The following is a 25,761-nucleotide window of genomic DNA, read 5'->3' on the forward strand; positions in this document are numbered from 1 at the left end:
AAGAGTGAAAAGAAAAAGCTGTTTGTCTCAGTCAGATAACTCACAGAACACACAGCAGTCAGTTATTTGCACTTACTCCCTCCTTGCACCCAGCACTCCCAGCATGCACAGCAAACACCAACACCTTAAGGTTTTTAACGCTGCTTAACACTTAATTCACATGCAACACTTCGATCACATGCAACACTCGCTAAGCAGCTCCCACACTCGCTTTGCCTTCACAAGTGTAAGGTTTCAACCAGAGCACACAAATCCTGTTCAGAATTTACCTGATTAAACCCTCCCCCTTAATTAGAAGAAAGAGGGAAAGGAGGAAAAAAAATGCTATTTGCTACTCACCACCAATCATCCCCAGTGTGCATTTTGGCTGATAGGCTTCCTCATGGGGGACCTTGGAACAATTTGTGAGTTTGTTGGTACTAGTATACATATGTGACCCTCAATGTGGGATTTCATCAATTTAATATGGTTTGTAAGACATTTATTTGGAATGTGATTCGAACATTAGCTTTAAACTCCACTGGGGCAGAGACTAATGCCAGTGATATATAATCTCTGTAAAAACTGCAGAAAATATTAGTGCTGTATAAATGAAGCAGAATAATAATAATGCATTATAGTTGTCATGTGTTTAACACTTCTTTAAAAGAGAATTTAGCAAATCCATGGGAAAACAACTGGCATAACAGAGAAAATTAAAAGCGCACAAAGTCAATACTTTATTAATATTATTACATTTAAATCACAGGCAGTGGTGTTTGATCATATTATTAACAACTCTTGTTTATTTTTAGTCTTTCAGTAGTGCTTTATTTATATTCTACTCCATGCTGTTAATTGAGACCAGGATGTTTTATTTAATATTTCATTCCTGACATCAAACTTTCCAAAAGATGCCTAACTTCCACCCCTGCAAAAACCCTGTGGGCCAGTGACCTTGTCTGAGCTGCAGAAAATCAGCACCTCATATATTTCACTTTGAGGCTTGTTCTGCATTAAGAAATTTTGAGTGTTCATGTAAGAAAATTTTTTTTTTTTTATATTTAACAGGTCCATGTAAATTAAACTGAAACACATTAAATAAGTTCCCTTTCCAAACCACAAAAGTTTGAAATGGAGAAGACTTTATTGATGTACATATACAAACTGCACGCAGTTTATTTCAAGGGGGAAAATATGGCTGCATACTCCTGTGTCTTATGTACCTAGTTGGAAAAGTCTGGTTCAGGGAAATGCATTTAGACTGGGGCCAGCAGAATTAAAGGGGTGGTTAACATTTAGAATGTCATAGAATGGCCAATTCTAAGCAACTTTTCAATTGGTCTTTATTATTATTTTTTTTATATAGTTTTTGAATTATTTGCCTTCTTCTTTTGACTCTTTCCCGCTTTAAAATAGGGGTCACTGACCCATCTAAAAAAACAAGGCTGCACATGTATTGTTATTGCTACATTTTATTACTCATCTTTCTATGCAGGCCCTCTCCTATTCATATTCCAGTCTCTAATTGAAATGGTGCATGGTTGCTAGGGTAACCCTAGCAACCAGATTGCTGAAATTGCAAATTGGAGAGCTGCTAAATGAAAATTTCAATAACTCAAAAACTACAAATAGTAAAAAATGAAAACTAATTTTAAACTGTCTCAGAATACCACTCTACACATCATACTAAAAGTTAACTAAAAATAGGTAAACAAACCATTTGAGTGGGAAATAAATCTGGGATGTTGAATCTGCAAATGTTTAGTGGTACTTGAACTACAGCTTCTAGAAGCCTTGATTGCTATCAATGTGCTATGGGGTTATAGTTAAACAAAAGCTTGAGGCTTACAAGTTTGACTTCCAGGACATAAATTATGAAGGAAATCTAAAATCAGACAAACAAATACCTGTAATATAGACTCTTACAGGCTTTACAAGAAAAACCCACCTTGAAAGGAAATTTTCTAGAGACCTGGTTTTGTCTTCTCTTTTGCATGTTATTCCATCCCGCTTTTGTTTTTCCATCTCCTTAATTCTGGACTGGAACGTATCTACTAGGTCAAACACTGATTTCATGCTAATAGGGACTTCATAGTATTGCTGTTGGAAAAACAAAAGTTGTAGACTTTCTTAGGAAATGTTGATTAAAACTAAAGTTTTTATCTGAGAGTGTAAAAGATAATAATAGCAGGTCCTTTGTAAAAGATAATAATAGCAGGTCCTTTGAATATATGTCCTGTATACTGCACCTCGTTTGTTTAAATTTGTACAAGGCATAATATTTAGGGGCACATTTACTAATGGTCGAATATCGAGGGTTAATTAACCCTCGATATTCGACTATCGAAGTTAAATCCTTTGACTTTGAATATCGAAGTCGAAGGATTTACCGCTATGAACGAACGATCGAAGGAATAGTCGTACGATCAAACGATTAAATCATTTGAATCAAACGATTCGAAGGATTTTAATCCATCGAACGAACGAAATTCCTTCGATCAGAAATTTGCTAGAAAGCCTATGGAGACCTCCCCATAGGCTGACATTGTACCTCAGTAGGTTTTAGTTGGCGAAGTAGGGGGTCGAAGTTTTTTAAAAGAGACAGTACTTCTACTATCGAATGGTCGAATAGTCGAACGTTTTTTAGTTCGAATCGTTTGATTCGAAGTCAAAGTCGTAGTCAAAGGTTGAAGTAGTCAATTCGATGGTCGAAGTAGCCAAAAAAAACGTTCGAAATTCAAAGTATTTTTTCTTCTGTTCATTCACTCAAGTAAATGTGCCCCTTATTGTGGAATTTCAATTCTTCATGTTTTACAGAATCTGTATCCTCACAAAATCCCAGCGCTAACAACAAGTCTGCTGAATTGGGGGAGTGTAGGCAGTGAGTCACAATTTGTCTTTCCAACTAAAAGAGGCAAATGTAGGCATATACCTGCTGCTTTGTACTCGGCTTTAGAGGCACCACGCAGGTTAAAAGAGAGCACTACTTTCAAAATTATAGAAATTACAATAATCACACCCAGAGAAGACCAAAATCTTTCTTAAACTTGTATGCCTAATGCATTCTTAACAATTCGTACAAAAAAATAGCTTTTGACATTCTTCAGACATTTCTTTGCAATAATCTTTCAAATTGCCTAGAACATTGACCCCTGCAAAACATATTACACACTGTTCTATGTGGGTTAAATGATGGTCATACATGTAACCAGCAGGCTTGGCCTTTTGACAAAATTCTTTCTTACTCACCAAATAGATTCTGTTTTTTAAGATCCTAGTTGTCTGAGGAATTTCAAACAGTGAGGCTTTTATTAGAAGGAAGGTATGGCATGTAGGAAGTGGTACATGCAAAACTTGAAGCAAAGCCCCAACCCTGCTTTCAGGTAACTATTACTTTCTTTCATGCACACTAGTAGAAACGTTTATAATTAAAAGATCTTTTCTAGGGCTGACTGTAGCTGAAGTGTTGTAAACTGCCGAACACAACTTTTCCTGTCTGCAAATGTATTCTAAGGTCTAATTTACCATGTAAAACCACTGGGCCATTATTCACTACTGTTAATGTAAGAATAACACTGATTGATTAACTCTAGTAAATAGAACTATTCTGCCAGTATGAAATCACTGAAAAATACAGTACAAGTGTTTCTTTAAAAAAAAGTTGGAATCCAAAACTGGGGAGTTCAATCCCCTTACTCACTGAGATAAAATAATATGTTTCTTACCTTGACTTTCATATCTAAATCCATAAAGAAATCATTGTAAGTCATGCCATACTCTTTCCTTAATTCGGTTATCAGATCAACGTCCAGCAGATCATCCTCTCCAATAACTTTCATTGGCTTCTCATTATCTTGATTAAAAAAAAAAAAGAAAAAGAGTTAATAGAAAAACAAGCTAGCATGTTGCATTATGTAGAATTCTGTAAAATAAGGCTGCAATAAGGATTCATGGTATTTATTCTCTATGTCTATGACTATGCCTTATATCAGTAGATTATAACACAGAAATCCTTAGACTTTCCATGACACCTCTTCCCTTTAAAATATCCATATGCAGAAACAATACTCTTAACAGTTTATAGGTTTAACCACACAACTGGGGTGCTTGGTGTAGGAGGCTTACATTATTATATTAGTAATGTAGTGCCTAATTATTTCAGTACTATACTGTTATGAATATTAATCAAATTTGTCAAACCATGTCATCTGAAATCATTTCTACAATTTAATATCCCTCATTCAGTTAGCCAGCTTTTTCCTACAAAATAGAAATTATTTTTAAAGACAAATTAAACTAGGATCAGGAAGAGAATAGGGAGCAGCAAATCCATTAGCCCTAAACATTAAAAAAAGACAGATTAGTAAACAAACCCACTTGTAAGGCAATAAAAAATGAAACATATAAAGGAAGCAAAAAATGGCATATGAATAGAGCACAGGACATGGCTAATAAAGCCCACACCTGGCTAGCACAGAGCAGAGTCTGTATACAAAACATCAGTGTTAAAGTTGGCAAATGCCAACAGGCAGCTAATTAATCTGCATTCATATATAAATATATACACACAGGTCTTCTAGAAAAATAAGAGTGTTTATTTACAGTATTTGTCACTTTGAGAAAGGCTAGATTACCAGCAGAAACAATGGTCCATTTTTCTGAATAAAAACTATTATTATTCTATAAAACCTGTGAGTGCAGTTCCACTTCATTATCTTATTAGCCTACACAAGAATGCCAGCAAAAGCATATGAAAACCAAAGCAACAGCATATAATGGATGTAGGTATTACACACTTTATCAAAAAGTCACTTGGCATGAAACATATACTACTGCCACGGCATTCGGAAATGTTGTGGGTACAAATATCAAACTCTGAATTATGCTCGTGAGGATCCTAGTTCTATTGTTGGGACTCTAATACAGGCCATTTCAATATGTTCATCACGGGAGCTGCTGACTGAAAATCCCTGATAATTTGGGGCTTTAAACAAGCCAAATACTGCAGGAATCATTGTTTTATGGGTCTTGGGCTCATCTCTATTAAGTCCTGGGAACTGGAATATTTTGTAAATTGGTTTTTATATCTGTAAATTCTTTACAAAATAAATCGCTTTGGTATTGTCTAAGTAACAGTTTCAGCAGTGTTTCATGTACTGATAAGTGCAGTATTTCATTTAGAAGAGAGTATTGTGGCCCAGGTTCTCCTGTTACTCCGTATGGCTTTATCTAAAGCTGCTGTATGGATCTATGGGGTGCAGTTAATTGTATCTGTCAGGTACGGACATATGTAGTGGGAGGAAACTGGGTTTTACTGGATACATCCAACTGATTCTATCCAGTTTATAATTTCAACATTTACATAAATTTAAGGAACTCTACATCCAACATAATATTTTTATGCACAATGTAATTTTAAGTGACTTTCCAATATACATTCATCATCATACTATAAATGATGTTCACTATACCTTTTCAACAGTCTTAAAGTTTGTAAATGTATGTGCAGTACAAAGCAATATTTAGCTATCCCTTTCCATTCAGTCTCTTAAAACAATGTAACAGGAGTCAGGTCTCCTCTAGGTCTTTTAATAAGCTTTAATCGGGTGGCTTGCAACATTGTTTCAGGAGTCCGAGCCAAAAGTGCAGAGAATATAAACAGCCAGCAATATATTGGTTTTTTTAATAGCAATTAAATTTACAAATATTTTAATTTTTTTTAAGGAATGTATATTGGAAAGTAACTTATAAGTACATTTTACTTCATTACTCAAAAACAGCCATTTTCCACATTTTCCAAAAGTCAAAGCTATGGCTATTCTACACCATTATGCCAGTTGACTTTTTCAAAGTGCTCTCCATGAGTCTATATAACCTTTTTCTCAGGGAAGATCGTTGCTAGTGAGAAAAGTACAGTATATTTAGGCATTGAAGGCAATCCGACCTAAGGACACATGCCTTTGACTAGATTAATATTTGAAAAATATTCGTATTTGGATGTAGTGCACTTTAAGAAGCTTCTTTACATTGCATTCTTAACAATATAATACGATGATCACATCTGTAACGCCAGACAATGGAAAAGAAAAGTCAGAAATGACTCAAATGAAATCTTGCATGACGTGTTTGAAGGTGGTTAATATATTTAGATGCAATCAAGCCCAATCAAGCCCTAAGCAACATATAGAAATATCTATAGTCATCAGTTCTTTACTTTAGGTATATTTAGATTTTTTTGATTTTTGCTTTTTTTAGTTAAGTTCCTCCTAGTCTATTTTACATTTGTTACAAATTCATTTTGTATTTTATTGCTAACTATGTTTGATTTTGGCTTAAAACTCTCAAAAAATATTTACCAAGATAAACATTTAGGGGCGGCTTTAATAAGGTTTGAATGGTAAATTAGAATTTTCTAATTATTCTTTTGGTAAAAAAACTCCAATTTCAAATTTAAAACTGCCAATTTGAATTTGAATGTGAGATTTATCACATCTCGACCCTGGAAAAAGTACTACCGTAATTCAATACTTCGACTCCTAAACCCTCTGAGTTCATGTAAAAGATGTTTAAAGATTTTAATAGCCTTCCTGACATTCAAGTTTTTTTTCTGAGGTAAACTTGATTCGAATCTTCAGATCGTTCCTATTCAATCGAATGTTAGACATTCGATTTTTTTCATAAATAACCCCCCATTAGAGTTGTGGATACATTCGAATTTATTAGAGTTAGAAAAAAATGTATATAACTTGGAAATTCGACCTTTGATAAATAACCCCCTAAATCCAAAGGCACTTGTTTCAGCTCTTAAAGTATTATGGTCTCTTTGTCTTGGCTGCTCTATACTATACTGTTTTCTTCCATTTCTCACAGAACAGTGAGACTTTTTTGCAACTGTGCAAAAAAAAGTGTGCAACTACCTAACTTTTCTTCTTTGAAGAATTTAGTTCATTGCCCAGAGGACTAAAAAAACAAAACTGCTAGGTACAGGGAAAGTAAAGGGAGTCAGCTTACCCACATGAGGAAATCCATCACGTAATTTGCCTTGAACCGATTTTAAAAGATTTAGAGCTGTTTAGCTTTAGCATTGTCCATGGTATTTCTAGAACCACCTGTGCACAGGGTCGGACTGCAGCACTGGGACCCACCGTTGCTGCAACCGGAAGGGCCCTCAATGCAGTCACGGGGCCCCCTCCTGACTTCCTCAAACACAAACCCTCCTCCCCATTGAGCCGTGCACATGCGCAAATGCCGACGCCCCACACGCGTGCACAACACAGCAGCGCAGCCAATCTGGGGAGCAAGTCCGGGCCGTGGGGGCCCTTGAGGGCTGGGGCCTTCTGGGTTTTTTCCCAGTGTTCTGTCGGCCCAGTCCAACCCTGCCTGTGCAAGAGGTGTAATTTACTGCAAAATAAAACTGCCAAAACACACAGCTCATTTTTAACATTCCTTTCAATTGCCTTTAAAATACAGGTATGGGACCTGTTATCCAAAATGCTTCCCTTGTATGTTCCTGCACACTTGATAAAGGGCATAGTCCGAAACATGTAGTGTTCTTCACGTTCTTCCCTTGTATGTTCCTGCTTGATAAAGGGCCTAGCCAGAAACATGTAGGTAGGGCATATTTATCAAGGGTCTAATTTTGAATTTGAAGACGAAGTACACAAAAAATAGCTAGAAATATTAATTTTTTGCATTCGAAAATTCACCTTGACCTTTGATAAATCTGCCCTGTAGAGTTCTTCACGTTCCCAAAATGCTTGGGACATGGGGTTTTCCAAAAAAAGAGGCCTTTCCGTAATTTGTATCTTCATACTTTAAGCAGATTTATAAAAAATAGTATGTGATTTTTTTCCACCTTTCAAATTTCTTTTGCACCCAAACTGACACATTTGAGTTATATTTTTGAAAACTCAAATGTCTCTCGTTGAGTTAATAATAAAATTAGAGTTTTTTTAAAATGTCGATTCTTTCATTATAATGGAATCTAAATGGGAGATGCATTTCTGTAAGAACGTACGCATGCGTCCTGTTCGGCGCAGGCGCGGTAATGCGCGCCAGCGCGTGACGCGGACGCCGGCGACGGTCGTGGGCGCAGGGACGTAGGCGTAAACGCCTGTGACGGACGTGCTGGCATCAGTTCCGCGACGTCAGCGTGAGGACGCTAGTTTGGCGCCAAAAGATATGCATTTAAACCAGATCCAGACTAACATGCATTGCCTGGTTATTAGGTTAATTACTGAAACCCTAGCATCTCTTACTAATTGAATTTCCTGTTGTGACCCTGCCTGAACCTGGACTACGATTTCTGCTGCCTGCCTCGACTCTTCTGCTTGTCTTATCGTTACGAACCTCGCTGCCTGCCTTGACCTCGGACTTCCTGACTACGACCTTGCCTTATCCTCTGTACCGCGTTTGATAGTCTCATTGGCTACTCTCCACAACCCTGCTCCCTGTTCCATCCCAGGTGGGTAGTGGTTGTGTGAGGCGCTCGTGAGTTCAAAATCTTCAGCTCCAGCTCCTTCTCCGCCTGGATCACACCGGTAAGCCTGACAGTATAACCAGGCCCAAGATGGATCCAGCTGAAGGGGCCTCTCCGTTTGCTGTCCTAACCCAGCAGCTGTCCTCTCTGACGCAAGCGGTCCGGGAGCTGCAAAGTGGATATGCTCAGCTACAGGAGCATATCAGATCTCATCTGCCAGCGGCTCTCCCTTCCACTTCTGCTGCCACTCCTCCTGCGCCAACAGAGGTTCAAGTTATCACATCGGAGATCTCTGAACCCAAGGTGGCTTTCCCAGAGAAGTTTGCCGGAGACCGGAAGCTGTTTCGGAATTTCAGGAGCAACTGCAAGCTGCTGTTCTCCTTAAAGCCCCCACACTTATCCTACTGAGCAAACCCGGGTCGGGGTTATTATCTCTTTTCTCACGGGAGAACCACAGACCTGGGCCTTTCGTCTCATGGACCGCCACAGTCCAGTCTTGGCTTCGGTGGATTCCTTTTTGATGCAATGGCGGTCATTTTCGATGATCCCCACAGAGTCGCTACTGCTGAGGCTGCCTTACGTGCCCTGAAGCAAGGGGTCCGTCCTGCTGAGGATTATACGTTGGAGTTCCGGCAGTGGGCAGACGACACAGAATGGAACCCTGCCGCACTAAAAAACCAATACCGCTTCGGACTTTCTTCTAAATTAAAGAACGAATTGGCCCGTACTGGCATTCCGGACAGTTTGGAAGACCTCATCCTCCTCGCTATTCAACTTGATCAGAGGCTCCGAGAGCGTAGAGAGGAAGAAAAGGCGGAGAAAGCGGGTCTTTCACCTCAGACCTGGATGTTACCATCCGCTCCTCCTCCGGTTCGGATGCCGTCCACCTTTTCTTCAGCCATGCCTCCACCTGTCTTCGGTACAGCCCCAGAGCCTATGCAGATTGGTGCTATTAAATCTGCTTTATCTCCGGAGGAACGCATCAGACGCCGCAGACTGAATCTCTGCCTTTACTGTGGTCAAGCAGGCCATCTGCTTCGGGGTTGTCCGGTCCGCCCAGCGGGTAAGAAGTTGCTCGAAAAAGACTTTACCCCCTGCCATGTTCCTGTGCCTCTCCTGACAGTCTCTTTGTCTTTACAGTGGGGAGACCAACAGGTAGAACTACAAGCAATCCTTGACTCTGGGGCCAGCGGATGCTTTCTGGACAATAGAGTAGCACTACGGTTCCAGATTCCGCTCCAAGCCAAGAAGAATCCCGTAGCTCTCCGGGTGGCTGACGGGTCTCTGATTACCTCAGGCCCTGTGGTGCAAGAGACCGTCTCTCTTTTTGTTTTGTTGAATAAAGGGCATGCTGAAATGATGAACTTTGATGTGGTTTCTTCTCCTTTATTCCCCGTTATTCTGGGATTACCTTGGTTACAGAAGCACAACCCATCCATCAATTGGGCTACCGGTGAAGTAAAATTTCTTTCAAATTTCTGCTCTTCTCGTTGTATTTCTTCTTCAAAAAAGGTCTGTTTTTTATCCCCTACTTTGGAAATTCATGAACTTCTTCCTCAGGCTTATTGGGAGTTTTTGGACGTTTTCAATAAGAAAGGGGCTGACAAGTTACCCCCTCATCGCATTTATGATTGCCCTATTAATCTTCTTCCTGGGGCCCAGATTCCGTTTGGTCGACTTTACCCTTTATCTGAGTCAGAACTTGTGGAACTTCGTTCTTATTTAGATGAAAATTTGGCTAAAGGGTTCATTAGACAGTCTTCTTCTCCAGCAGGAGCTGGGATTTTCTTTGTCCAGAAGAAAGATCATTCATTAAGGCCGTGTATAGACTACCGGGATTTGAACAAGATCACAGTTAAGAATCGTTACCCACTTCCTCTCATTCCTGAACTATTTCAACGATTGGCGGAGGCTAAGATCTTTTCTAAATTGGATCTTCGGGGCGCTTATAATTTGGTCAGAATAAGAGAGGGCGATGAATGGAAGACAGCCTTTCTTACTCGTTACGGGCATTTTGAATACCTGGTCATGCCCTTTGGTCTCTGCAATGCTCCTGCAACTTTTCAACATTTTGTTAACGACGTCTTCAGAGACTTCCTCGATATATTTGTCATCATTTATTTAGATGATATTCTTGTTTTTTCTAATTCTTTGGAAGAACACAGAGTTCATGTGAAGAAGGTTCTGGCCCGTCTACGCACTCATCAGTTATATGCTAAAGTTGAGAAATGTGTGTTTGAACAATCATCTTTAGATTTTTTGGGGTTCTGTATTTCTCCTCAGGGTATCCAGATGGACTCAAGGAAGATTTCTGCAATTCTTAATTGGCCGATTCCATCTTCTAAGAAGGCCGTTCAACGTTTTATCGGCTTTGCAAATTTTTATAGAAAATTTATAAAAAAATTTTCTCAAGTCATCCTTCCAATCACTGAACTGACGCGCAATAATCAAAAGTTTGTTTGGTCTACTCGGGCTCAGGAGGCTTTTGAGAAATTGAAGACACTCTTCACTTCAGGTCCAATTCTTCACCATCCTGACGTTTCCCTTCCTTTCATTCTGGAAGTAGATGCTTCAGAACTTGCGGTGGGTGCTGTGTTGTCCCAGAGAACTGGGTTTCAAGAGGATCTTCATCCTGTTGCCTTCTTTTCTCGTAAACTGGCCAAGAGTGAGTGTAATTACGATGTGGCTGACCGTGAATTACTCGCTATCAAGCTGGCACTTGAAGAATGGAGGTACCTCCTCGAAGGGTCTAAACATCCGATTCTCATTTTTACTGATCACAGGAATCTGGAATATTTACGTTCAGCTAAACGGCTTAGACCCAGACAAGCAAGATGGGCGTTATTTTTCATGAGATTCAATTTTCATCTTACTTACCGACCTGGATCAAAGAACGTTAAAGCAGATGCTTTATCTCGAATGTTTTCTTCTGAAAACGAGGTTTCCTTGGCCCCTGAGACAATTCTAAATTCTAATAACTTTCTTCTGCTTCAATCAACCCTGGTGGATAGAATTAAAGACGCTTCTTTAAACATTTCTGAATCATCGTTACTGCCTAAGGAAGGTCTTCTTTTTCATCAAGGCAAAATTTTTGTCCCAGAATCAATGCGTTTGGAGGTTCTTAAAAATAGTCATGATTCTAAATTGGCAGGTCATCCAGGTATAAAGAAAACTATTGTCTTGGCCAAGAGATTATTTTGGTGGCCTGGGATGGCTAAGGACTGTTTTAAATTTGTTGCTTCATGTGAAATTTGTTCTAGATCTAAGGACTCTCACTCTAGGCCTATTGGTCTTCTTCAACCTCTGCCAGTGCCGTCCCGTCCATGGGGATCAGTTTCTTTGGACTTCATTTCCGATTTACCACTGTCCTGTGATTGTTCCACCATTGTTGTTTTTGTTGATCGTTTAACCAAGATGGCACATTTTAAATCTCTACCAAAACTTCCTTCCGCCTCCGAGACTGCCGATACGTTCATTAAAGAAGTGGTAAGACTCCATAGCCTTCCAGATGAAGTAGTGTCGGATCGGGGACCACAATTTACATCACAGTTCTGGAAATCATTGTGCAAAGCACTCAAGATTTCGGTGTCTCTTTCCTCTGCGTTTCATCCTCAGTCCAATGGCCAGACCGAGCGAACTAATCAAACTCTCGAGCAATACCTGAGGTGTTATTCTTCTTACCTCCAAGACGATTGGGTCAATCTTCTTCCTTTTGCGGAGTTTGCTTATAATAATTCCCATCACTCATCAATTAACCAGTCCCCTTTTTTCGCAAATTATGGTCTTCATCCAGTAACTTTTCCCTCTGCCATTGTTTCTGATATTTTAGTTCCCGCTGTCAAGGACAGATTAACTTTTCTATCGAATAATTTTCAAAGGCTCCAAGAAAACATGAGGAAGGCGCAACAAAATTTCAAGACTTACGCTGATCGGAGGCGGAGAGGCGACCCAGAGTTCAAGGTGGGTGACCGTGTGTGGTTATCAACTGTTAACCTTAAGCTTTCTTGTCCCAGTAGGAAGTTGGGTCAACGTTTCCTGGGTCCTTTTTCTATCAGCCGCCAAGTCAATCCTGTGGCCTTCCAGCTTAAACTTCCAGCATCCTGGAAAATACATCCTGTATTTCATGCTGCTCTTTTAAAACCAGTCTCGATGTTCCGATTTCCTGGGCGTTCGGCTCCTCCACCGCTTCCCGTGGTGGTTGACGGTCAAGAGGAATTTGAGGTGGAAGAGATCCTGGATTCCAGATTAAGAGGCAAACGGCTCCAGTACCTGGTGAGGTGGAAGGGTTATGGTCCGGAAGAAAATTCTTGGGAACCGGCATCCAACATCCACGCTCCTGAGTTGTTGGACAGATTTCATGGAACCTATCCTGGTAAGCCTGCTGGTTGTCGCGTCCTGAGGCCGCTCCTTGATGGGGGGCAATGTAAGAACGTACGCATGCGTCCTGTTCGGCACGGTAATGCGTGCCGGCGCGTGACGCGGACGTCGGCGACGGTCGCTGACGCGGTGGCGACGGCGATGGGCGCAGGGACGTAGGCGGAAACGCCTGTGACGGACGTGCTGGCGTCAGTTCCGCGACGTCAGCGTGAGGACGCTAGTTTGGCGCCAAAAGATATGCATTTAAACCAGATCCAGACTAACATGCCTTGCCTGGTTATTCGGTTAATTACTGAAACCCTAGCATCTCTTACTACTTGAATTTCCTGTTGTGACCCTGCCTGAACCTGGACTACGATTTCTGCTGCCTGCCTCGACTCTTCTGCTTGTCTTATCGTTACGAACCTCGCTGCCTGCCTTGACCTCGGACTTCCTGACTACGACCTTGCCTTATCCTCTGTACCGCGTTTGATAGTCTCATTGGCTACTCTCCACAACCCTGCTCCCTGTTCCATCCCAGATGGGTAGTGGTTGTGTGAGGCGCTTGTGAGTTCGAAATCTTCAGCTCCAGCTCCTTCTCCGCCTGGATCACACCGGTAAGCCTGACACATTTCCATAATTAGGAGCTTTCTGGGTAACAGGCTTTTAACAGGCTTTTTGATAACGGATCCTATACCTGTATTGAATATCCAGTCTCTTTCTATTATCTTATATGGGCAGCAAAGCAGTACAATGTGCTGTTGCTATCATAAATACAGGTACAAAACAGGTTTTATATGGTAGGGAAAAACACACAAAGGTTTTATTTACCTAACTGAAAGTGGTCAATCTTCATGGTGCTGTTTGTCAGAGTTCCAAAGATTGTAACAATAGAAATTTTCCTTACAGCCATTTCACACACTGTCTCCAAATACTCATCCCGCTGCTGAGAATACATCTTATTCTCTTCTTTTGGTGATGTTATTAGCTACAGTGGAAAGTAAAGAACAGCCACTTATGAGTCTTAGCAATGTAACACACATCTTCACTTAAACATTTTTAAGAGGTATAAAAATATAAATTTATATGGAGCAACATGAATCTCTATGTATCAGTCATATATTTTGTTGTCTAGCACAAATAACAAACACATATATTGGTGAAATACATTGGTGTAATTTGCCAGACACTTAAGAGAACTACTTTTACATATCTAATTAATCAATAGCCTAAGATTCCTTTCATATATATACTTTGCCTAAAATATATATGTCCACCACTGCATCCTCGGCCGGCCAATTATTTCAGACATTGATTCCCTCAGCCAGTTGCATGATTTGTAGATTATCTCCGATGGATTCTTATATTAGAGACGCTAACCACCTGATCCAACAACTTAATCAACTTGGACACTTGCCCAATGATTGCATTTTGCCAACAATAAATGTTAAAAGCCTTTACACCATCATTTCATACAAGGATGGATTATTGGCTTGTAGACAAGCATTGACTCACAGACCCTTATGAGGGCCACCAACTGAATTCCTGTCCTTTTTGAGGACATCTTCTACTTCCAGGTAGACAGGACTGATATGGATTCTCATATTGCACCTACCTATGGTAACCATTACATGAAGGTATATGAGGGCACTATATTGTTGTCCAAACTAGATCCACATGTGGTATTATATAAGCAAAACATGGATGATCTTTTGGTAGTATAGAGTGGTTCCGCACAGAGTCTGACACAAATGATTGATGAACTTAACAGTACTGGACACTCCATTTCATTAACTCCGCAGTCGAAATCCACTGCGTCTGCCTGCAGTGGAAGTAATGATTCCAGATACATGCAGTGCAGCAGAAGAGGAGTAGTAGCGGGGCAGAGGATTCTTGGCCTGCATTTCCCCACAGGCTAAGATCCATGTTGTGTGGTCCTAGCCTTACACATTTCACGCTGCTGCTGCCAAAGAGACCCACAGTCTTATCAGAGAGACACAAAAACCGGCAGTTAGAGATATTAAACACCAATATAGGAACCTGGGGTACTTGTTCTTGCCCTTTTTGATAGGATAACATCAAAGGGGAGCAAGTGCCCCCTTGTCCTTACCGTGGATGCCTATGTCTGCACTTATGAAAGGCATGACCATCCTGGGCACACTGACACTGAGCTGTGTAAGAAGGTTAGCCACAAATCCTGATAAAGAACTCTAAACATGTAAACACACACGTGATATTTTGCCTACATGAAAAATGTAATAACAAAACCTATCTATTAAATATTAGATAGGAAATTGCTATACTGTATAAATTTTCTCAAAACACAAGATCCTTATTACTGCTACAGCTTAAACTTAAATGGTAAGATTTACTGAACCACAAATGCAAAGGATTTTTCAGTGATTTCCGTGATAAAGACCCTCAGTCAATTACCTCACACTACATACCATACAGATCATCAATTCAAAAATAATAATAGTAATAACATTATCTATTATAATCACATATGACTAGATATATGAAATTGGACCTACAAAAGACATTCATTCTAGAATAAAGTAAAATATTTCCATGTGGACAGAAAACAAAACTGACTGAAGTAGTTGTATGTGCAAGAAACCAAGATGAAATTCAAAGGTAAATAACATTCAGACTGTTACATCATTTGTTTTCCAATGCAGCTCCTTTAATCTGGCATCACATAAGGCTTGCCATAAAGTGAGCTAATATTAGGCATAGGCCTGTTAAAACATAACTTTACTGCACTTGACTGGATTGCACCAGTCACAACAGAAATATAAACCTCTACCTGCAACTTAAAGGAGAACTAAACCCTAAAAATGAATATGGGTAGAAATGCCATATTTTACATATTGAACTTATTGAGTTAGCCTAAAGGTTCAGCATTTTCTAATACATTCTTCATGTGCATATGTATTCACCCCCTTTGCCACAAAGCCCCTAAAAATCCTGGTGCAACCAATTACCTTCAAAAGTCACATAATTAGTGAAATGAAGTCCACCTGTGTGCAATCTGTCACATGATCTGTCAGTATAAACCAGGGATCCCCAACCTTTTGAACCCATAAGCAACATTCAGAAGTAAAATTAACTGAGGAGCAACACAAGCATAAAAAATGTTCTTGGGGTGCCAAATAAGTGCTGTGATTGGCCATTTGGTAGCCCCTATGTGGATTGTTAACCTACATTGAGGATCTGTTTGGCAGTGCACCTGGTTTTAATACAACCAAAACTTGCCTCCAAGCCTGGAATTCAAAAATAAGCACCTGCTTTAAAGCCACTGGGAGCAACATCCAAGGGGTTGGAGAGCAAAACATGTTGCTCACAAGCTACTGGTTGGGGATCACTGGTATAAACACACCTTTTCTGACATGGTACCATAACAATGGTACCACAACAAACCTGCCAAGAGAGGGCCGTCCAACAAAACTCACAGACCGGGCAAAGATGGCATTAATCAGAGAAGCAGTACATAGACCAAAGTTAACCCTGAAGGAGTTGCAGAGTTGCACAGCAGAGACTGGAGTATCTGTCCATAGGACCACAATAAGCTGTACACTCCATATAGCTGGGCTTTATGGAAGAGTGGCCAGAAAAAAGCCATTACTTAAAGTTAAAAATAAGAAAGCACATTTTGAGTTTGCCAAAAGGCATGTGGGTGACTCCCCAAATGTATGGAGGAAGGTGCTCTGGTCAGATGAGACTAAAGTTTAACCAAGGAAAATGCTATGTCTGGGGCAAACCCAACACATCCCATCACCCCAAGGACATCATCACCATAGTAAAACATGGTGGTGGCAGCATCATGCTGTGGAGATGTTTTTCAGCAGCAGAGACTGGGAAACTGGCAATAGTCGAGGGAAAGATGGATGGTGCTAAATACAGGGATATTCTTAAGAAAAACCTGTGTCAGTCTGCCTGTGATTTCCAGTAGGACAATGACCTGAAGCATACTGCTAAAGCAACACTCAAGTGTTTTAATGGGAAACATTTGAATGTGTTGGAATGGCCTAGTCAAAGTCCAGACCTCAATCCAATTGAGAATCTGTGGTCAGACTTGAGGATTGCTGTTCACAAGTGAAAACCAAGTTCATAGAGATTTATCCAAAGCGACTTGCAGCTGTAATTGCCTGCAAAAGGTGGTTCTACAAAGTACTGACTTAAGGGGGGTGAACAGTTATGCATGCTGACGATTTGTGTTATTTTGTCCTATTTGTTGTTTGCTTCACAATAACAAAAAAAATCTTCAAAGTTGTAGGCATGTTCTGTAAAGGAAACTCTCAAACAATCCATTTTAATTCCAGGTTGTGAGGCAACAAAACATGAAAAATGCCAAGGGGGGTGAAGACTTTTGCAAGGAAGTACGTTTTCAAGTTTCAAAAACCCTAAATCACAAGAAAGCATGTGGATTTGCCAAACTGTACCAAACTGTACCGGGTAAGAACCTGTAAATGAAATTATTATCCTAGCCATATAATAGCAACCAATGAAATGAATGTTTTCCAACAACAACTGTTAGTGAGTGGTTAATTGTAGGCCTAGGGCAATCATGGGCCAGGACATTCATCGGCCAAGATAGATAAAATGTAAGGAAAAATGGGGTAGTTTTCCGATTTTTATTACATTCCCCCGTTAGTAGGCAGGAATGGATAATTGCAATTGTCATTGACATTTATCTATAGGTAGCAGAGAAAGTGTTATATTTCATGTGGGCTAGCATACAAAGTAGCACTTGATCTAGTCTGAAAATACAAAGAAACGTATAAATCGTTGTCAAGGGTGTGCACTTACCAGTAGTCTTCTTTTTCCTTCAAAATTTGCAAGCAATGTTGCTAATGATCTTTTGGGGCTTTCAACAAATACTTTTTTCATAAATCCATTGTTATCACTTTTGCCAGCTTTCTTGTTTTTTTTATTGCGATCTTTTTCAGGTTTGTCTTTCTTCTCAGTTTTATCCTTCTTTGCTGGCTTCTCTTTTTTGGGTGGCTTATCTATTTTTTCACTCTTCTTTTTCTTTTTATCGGTTTTGTCTAGTGTTTCCTCCTTTCTTTGATCCTTTTGCTGTTGAACATTTGATTCTTCTGTGGTGTATAAACGTGGGGAGTAGTAACTTTACTAATGTAAATTTTTTCCTCATATTCTTTGTTTAATATTTTATCTACTGCTTTCTTTTTGGGTGGCTTTGTCTTTGTAAATTTCTTTTGAATTGGAGTGACATCATGTGTGCTATGAACCTTTCTGTCTGTCTGGTTATCTACAAACTGTGCTGTGTTTGCTTTGGTAGTTAGCTCTGTCCTGGTTGTTGAAATAACTGGAGCCTCTGTATGGAGTGCCACTTTATTTGTTCTGCTTGTAGTAGAACGGCTCTTTCCCATCTGTACATACTGTCTATTTCTGTTCTTATCATTTCTCACAGGGATGTACTGGCTTTGAGTGTCTGGTTCCCTTGTTGTTGTTTCAGACTGGATGACATATCTGTGAAGCTCTGGAGTAGTAAACATTTTAGTTGTCCACATTTTCTGTGTTGTTGGACTCACTGTTGTAGGTATTGTTGTGGGTGGCCTTGATGCTGTAGTCAGTATTCTTGTAGTTGCCTTAGTTGATGGAAAAACTGTAGTTGCTCTAGTTGTTGATTGTGTTGGAGGTGCAATTGATTTCCTTGTAGGTTTCATTCTAGAGAATCGTGTAGGCGTTACAACACTTTTCTTGGTCTCTTCTTTTCTTGATGATGTTTGGACGGTCGCACTAGATTGTGTAGGTTTTACATTTTTTATGTTGCTACCCTTAGATTGTCCCTCTTCTTGTACCTGTCCTTCAACTCCAGCAGCCTTACATTTTTGTACAAAACCTTTTTGTCTAAGTTTCTCTATGCGTCTTATGGGGCTTTGGTCAACAACCTCATACATAGCTTCAAGACGTACTGGATAAGGATACCTTTCTTCTACTTGTAAAGTCTTTTTGAGAAGAACCATACAGAATTTTCCTTTCTCTAGCTTTAATGAACTCATCAACTTTGGTATAAGAGATTTGTCCAGAGTCTGTTCCATAATTTTTCCATCATTAGTAATTCTTCTAATTGTACCCCCTTCCTCACCTTCTTCATGAAACAATATTATTTGTTGAATATGCCTTTCAGCAAGTTCACAGTACACATTGTTTTTTAATAACTCATCATGAGCCTGTAGTAGCCATCAGATGCATGTGGTGCAGAGATGATCCAAACTCAATTTTTCCCCGCAAAACTTGCAAGGATATTTGGAGAATTTGAAGTGGAAGGAAAACGTGCCATTCTTGACCGCACAGCTGTTCCACTATCATCTTTTAACATTCGCATTGCATTTCTGTTACCAGCATGTCTCTGACCCTGATTTTCATGTGTTTTGTGTCTTTGACCTTCATCATTTAACATACTTTCAGACAAACTGCTTTTATCTTCTTCTTTGTTTTTTTGAAAAACATGAGACCCTTGGTTTTTTACTATAGGGCAGTGGTCCCCAACCTTTTTGACCTGTGAGCCACATTTATATGTAAAAAGAGTTGGGGAGCAACACAAACATGAAAAAGTCCCTTGGGGTGCCAAATAAGGGCTGTGATTGGCTATTTGGTAGCCCCTATGTTGACAGGGAGCCAACAAGGGGCTCTACTTGGCACTATACTTAGTTTTTATGCAATTAAAACTTGCTTTCAAGCTTTAAATTCAAAAATAAGCACCTGCTTTGAGGACCCTGAGAGCACCATCCAAGGGGTTGGAGAGCAACATGTTGCTCGCGAGCTACTGGTTGGGGACCACTGCTATAGGGTAACGTCTTTGAGAATTAATTGGTCTTCTTGTAGAAGAACCTGGGTTGCTGCCTCTGTGTGATGTCCTGTGCTGTCCAGCATTTCCATTGTCCCTACTTGGGGAAGTCCCTTGTGATATATCTGAAGAGCATACTAACCACACTGCTACCAGAATAGTTGGTCGTAATATTACTATCCAATTCATCATGTACTTGCCTGCATCATACAGAAAAAAAGAAATTTAGAGATAAAATACTATGTAAATTGTTAATTGTCATACTGATTTTGACATAATGTTGATACTTACATATGTTTTATTATAGCCATTCAAAATAAGACCTTAAAGTATGTGTAACTTCCCTGGGACTGGAACATAGGAAAGGCCTGTAAAGCAGCAATTGTAGGCAAGAGAAGTGGAGGAAAGCTCATTAACATGCCACATATAACTGTTTCAGACTTCTGGCACTGCAGCAGCACCTACAATAGCATCTGGGAAGGATTGTGGCTTTGGCATAAAGGTATAGAGGAGGACAAACAATTTGATGCTGTATAGTCATTGCCCAACCTATGATCGATTTGATTAATTTAATTAATACTCCTAAGAACAAGCAACAGGTTAGACAGTCTAGCTTTAAACTATTTGACTTTTTTCTTTGCCAGGCTCTGCCACTACTAAAGGCATTACTTAATAAATATGTAAGGCAATGCCATTAATTTATATCTGGGAGCAATTATAATTTTTCAGTTATACTTTTGCATTAGTAGATAACCTGTTGCAGGAAATAGATCATGACTCTCAATCGAAAGCGTCACAATGGGGTTAAAGTATTGTAGCCTGTCATTGTGCATCCAGTAACAACTGGATGAGAATACTGTATATATATCATTTTAGGTGCACGGCTTTTCAGGAATCCAGTTATCCTTAAAACTTGGACTTACATGAAGGCTATCTCCCACAGAGATCAATTAAAGCAAATGCAGTAATTCTAATTTTTGAAAAATTATTTCATTTATTTTTGTAATAATAAAACAGTACATTGTACTTGATGGTAACTGCAAAATAAGAGATGCACTTGCAATTTGTGTGTACGTTTCAGATTTTGCATTTCAATTGCTAGCATGCTGTGTATGTAGGGGGCTCCAGCACGACTGAAATCATGTCCCCAATACATAAACTAAGATGCATGGTGGAAATATCATTCTGAAAAATAGATACCAAACCTGTACTTGAGATCTATCCTCCATCTTTTGTAGCAAAACTGCTTATTTATCTAGTCTACTATAGTCTACTAGCTACAGATCAAATTTGCATTACAAGAAAAGAGCATTAAATGTCTGCTTTAAGCTTTTTCACAGTTGTTTGTTATTAATTGAGCAGCATAATGGAAGTCTTTATTTTATTTGTATACACTCCTATGCTGTTTCTTACGACCTACGACTTTTCATCATTTTCTGACTTCCTTGCTGCTGCCTTATAGGATCATTAAATACTAGCATCCAGATAGCAAGTGAAATTCAAAGGCTGAGAGTTGCAGAACCAATAAGTATTTAATCTAAACCAAAATTTAAATATTAATACTAACTGCAACTTGGGGTAGGGCACACTGGGTTTATTGTATTTGTTTGGTGTATTAAAGCTGTGATTGTTTTTGGGCTGGAAAATGCCAGTAATAGTACAAGAACAGTCACTTTGTGGTTTCTCCACCTGCTGAAGTACCTCCTGTTATAAAACAAACTTTTAATCGGGAGGGAAAAATGTCAAGTATTATGTTATGGCTTAGTTGCTTCTAACTGCTTCAACAAATGGTATGTGTGTGATAACCTTTGCTCCTTTCCCTATGTGGTTTTTGATGTTGGATAGCCAGGCCTGCATTCTTTGGTAAGTGACCCCTACTGTGAGGGCAAACAAACCAGCACCCTCTGTAACTCAATACACATAGATGACCCCAAGAGATGTGTACTGTCTGGATCCTACATTCAGACTAAACTGGGCATGCTTCCCAAATGGCACCCCATTGGCCAAACAGTATTAGCTGTGATTGGCGCCATTATAATTCATGGTCGGATTGGTCCTTATAATGGCACGCCTGGCCTATCATGTGATTGGCCCTTGTGGAGGCTGCCTTTGTGGTTGGCAGAAGGACTCAAACCCTGTTCTGCATTTACGACAGGGGCTGTTCCCTTTCTGGCTTACAAAGGTGGCTGTTAAGAATTCCAATTTGTTAGTCCTTTTATACAAATGGAAGATCACAGAGACTGCCCAGCTGTAAACCATCACAGCTGTACCCACATGTTCCAGGAACCAGCAGTAGCAGTGCCCAACCCTGGCATTATCCTCATGCAGCCTCAATGAATGCAGGCTGGCTACCATCTAGACTCTGAGAAAAACCTGTTTCGTGAAGTTGCCATGCTAAATAAAGGGCTCATTCCCTAAAAGGAGTTTTGTTTGTGAGTCCTACCCTATGCCCACGTCCTCTCACAGCTTTGTGCTGTAATACCTCCAGCTTTAGAATTCCACTGTATTATTCATGATAACATTTTAAGGTGAAATATCCCTTCAGAGTTGGTGTGCACGTATGCATGTACAGCCCCGATGACAACCTCAACTTACTTCCACTTTACTTGTTAATTGATGATTTTAGCACACGTGATCATTTGAAGGCTACTAAAAGTTTGGTAGTACTGTAGTCCACCAACAACTTATTCCAGGGGTGTCCAAAAGGTATATAATGATTTTATCTGGTGACCATTAGCTAACAGCAGTCTACAATTGTCCACAAATAGTTACACCACCCTTTGGGGAATTTAGATTTTGTATAAAATGGCTTTGAAAGGGGTATTTCATTTAAAAACCAATCATTGTCATAAAGGATAACAATAGCAATGTGTGTGGGTTCATTGCATAAGAGTCTACTACCTCAAGTTTTAAACTGGCAGGCACACTGTAACTTTATGCCAGACTAACACATCCGTAAAGTCTGGGAACCTTCATCATAAATGCTTCACACAGCGTTGCCACTTGTTCTGTGAAAAAAATACCAGCCTTCCTGTCTTTTAATCTTTATGCCCTATTTATAACATTGGCATCCCCACCAATAAAGTATCCAGCCAGGTGGCAACCCTAGCTACACATCAGCTATCATAATAAAAGGGCATGAATGGTAATGATTAGTGTGCATTTCATCACAACTATTTTTGACAAGCCTTCATTTGCATTGCCCAAAGTGAACAAAATACAGGAGATCTTTTTTTTTTTTGTATATTCTCCTATAAACGGTTCCATAAGGAAGGAATCCATATGTTAAAACTCAGGAAATCTTTTTTAAACAAAAGACTGGGGTAAAACTGTTGCTTGAGAATGATCTATTCTGGCTGCAGGTTTTTATATGAAACATATTACCGTTATATTCATATAAATCCTTTAGCAGACTTCACAAAGGTATAATTCCTGCTGCTGTGATCTTTTATTAACCCTTTCGAATATTTACAGAAGTTTGTGTTTAATGTGCAAATTGCCGAAATGATGTAACGGCTGTGTGAAGTAATTTACCCCACCCTGCCATGACTGCTGCCAGCAATATGAATTTTTATTAGTACAACAAACTAAGGTGTAGAGAGTTTTTATTAGTGGTGCGGGTTAGAGGATCAATGACGCTATATACAAATGTATTGATCCATTGCCAAAAAAACTGTTCTTGCATGTGCAGTTTCTTTTACTTTTTCCATTAGACTGACAGGGTTTATTTTCATTTGCACGGCTCACTTCCGTTGTTTTAGTGTCACACTACAGACACGAGAAAGTACTGGAAAAGAGAGAGTTCTTCCAGCCTATACAAGCAGCTATGTCCGAAAACTTATGAACAATTTTCCATGTTTGGAAGGAGTGGGATATTACTGCCTTTAGTAAATGTTTTTAATTCTCTCCTTGTCACCCCCATAACCTGGATCTGACTCATCTCAGTTTTAACCCTCCCCCAACATTTTTTTTGCGTCTTCATCACTACAGCAGAGAATGTTTGGTTTCCTGTAATCTTTTGGTAGTCTCTGTGTATTGGCTCTGAGAACAAAAGCGATAATGTTACGCCCCTAGTTTGCCATCAGCTTTATCAATAAAGCGCACTCACATGAAAGTATGTTTGTCGCAGATTGTATTGGCATGGGTGACTGGTATATACATTATATGATTCCCATAAATTAATGCAAATTCAGCTAAAATCACGTTAGTAGACGGATAACGAGGAAACACATTGCTAGCATTATGTGCTGAAATAGACCCAGTGACATGGACACAGCTGTGTTGTACTTTAATTCCCAGCAGCCACTCACAAACCCAAGTTTAAAAGCTTCTTAAAGATTAAAAGTTTGTAAAACCCTGTAGAATCAAATTGTACAGCTGTGCAATGTTCTTAAGGCTCCCAAATCATATAGTCTATAATTAAATCATTTTAATAAAAATCTAAGTTTGTGTTTGCACTTTAACTCTTTGGCAACCTGAGTTCTTTTTACACGTGGCTTATAAGTTTGTGCTGACCTGTGACGCCTATGAGCTACAGAAACTAGTGAAAACTTCTGCCTTCTTACAGTGTAACAAGATTTGTATTGGAAAGACACAGCGATATTACAATTTAGAAAGCATTTGAAAAACTGAAAAAATAAAGAAATAAAACTTAATTACCTGATTTCTTTTTTTGTAATAGTGGCAGTTTAAGCATCCATATCTGTTCTTTACCAAGGCCAAGCTGCCCTTTCAATCCATGTGCATTCAAAATGTTGTACTCCTCTGTGTCATGCTTTGCTTCTTGGTCCTTCTTTGTCTCCACCAAGGATGACTAAGGGTTAATATACAGTAATGCAGTTTCCAACCTAAAGGAAAAGACATACGTTTTATATCAGAGAATAACGTTCTTTTCTCCTTCAGTTATTTTTTTATAATTTCCTGTTTACTTTTTAATAGTTGGGTTTCATGTTAGGAAATTTAACTCTGCTCCAAAGCAAATAGAGAACAGCAGCAGCTACTGCAAGTCACAGAGCAAGTTAGGGAAGAATTTAAGTGATCAGCACAACACCGCCTCCTACCCAACTGAAGCACCAAGGCAGGGCTTAGGGCTGAAATATCTTTGGGGGCTGAAACATTACACATCATCAGCAAGCACTTTAGGAAAGGGTGATTGCACTGCACAGCCCTTCTATCAAGGAACTGTTCTAAGTTTTTAAAAACTCCATAGAATGTATATGTATGCATATGTTATGCTGCTACAAGTTGTTTCACTCTTTTTAAATCTTGGTTCTATTCCAGCCAGGGTACCAGCCCCAAGGAGTCTGCATATTCTCCCCATGCTTGTGTTGCATTCCTCGGGGTACTCCGTTTTCCTGCCACACAAAAACATACAGACAGGTTAATTGGTTCCTCATAAAATTGTTCATTGTGTGTGTAAATGTGATACTAACCTTAAATTTTAATCTTATATTGTAAACTTAGATTGTAGATGTGGTTTTTGCATTATTTAGCTTTTCATTCAGCAGCTCTTCAGTTTGCAATTTCAGCAATCTAGTTGCCAGGGTCCAAATTTCCGTAGCAACCATGCATTGATTTGAATGGACTGGAATATGAAAAGAAGAGGGTCTGAATAGAAAGATGAGTTATTACAAGTAGCAATAACAATACATTTGTTGCCTTACACCTCATTTGTTTTTAGATGGGGTCGAGGACCCCCAATTGAAAGCTGGAAAGAGTCAAAAAAAGAAGGCACATAATTAAAAAACTATAAATAATGGTGGCCTATTGAAAAGTTGCTTAGAATTGGCAATTCCATAACATACTAAAAGTTAACTTAAATGTGAACATCCCCTTTAACTGGAAATAATATTTTCTTTGTGCAAATTTAATAAAGCTTTTGTGAACCCAGAAAGTATGTAGCATCTCCACCCAACAGTGGAAGAAAAATGGTATAGTGTGCTACATATGCTAAAGAACACACCAAAAACACACCAGACCCTCCACACAAATGACCACTTGTTTAGTATACTGACACTTGTAAAACCAATTGCAGAATCACCTCCACTCATTTTATGTTGGTTTTTTTTCCAAAACTTACTTTTTTCAGTGCTACATTAGGTAGACTTTTAGCTCTGATGCCTAAGGA

At 39.4% G+C, this 25,761-nt stretch overlaps 1 long non-coding RNA gene and 1 pseudogene across 1 annotated transcript; both read right to left on the reverse strand.

The window, feature by feature from the left end:
* Positions 1-270: 270 nt before the first annotated feature.
* On the reverse strand, positions 271-19,340 carry LOC108709412 (annotated as a pseudogene).
* Positions 19,341-19,630: 290 nt separating this feature from the next.
* Positions 19,631-24,714, reverse strand: LOC121400520. The gene is made up of 3 exons (XR_005965785.1): positions 24,563-24,714; positions 24,294-24,481; positions 19,631-19,834 (listed from the first exon to the last, which is right to left on the reverse strand). It is a non-coding gene; the product is annotated as an uncharacterized LOC121400520 (long non-coding RNA).
* Between the last annotated feature and the right edge of the window lie 1,047 nt (positions 24,715-25,761).

Source organism: Xenopus laevis, chromosome 2S (assembly GCF_017654675.1).
Source record: "Xenopus laevis strain J_2021 chromosome 2S, Xenopus_laevis_v10.1, whole genome shotgun sequence".
Lineage (NCBI taxonomy): Eukaryota > Metazoa > Chordata > Amphibia > Anura > Pipidae > Xenopus > Xenopus laevis.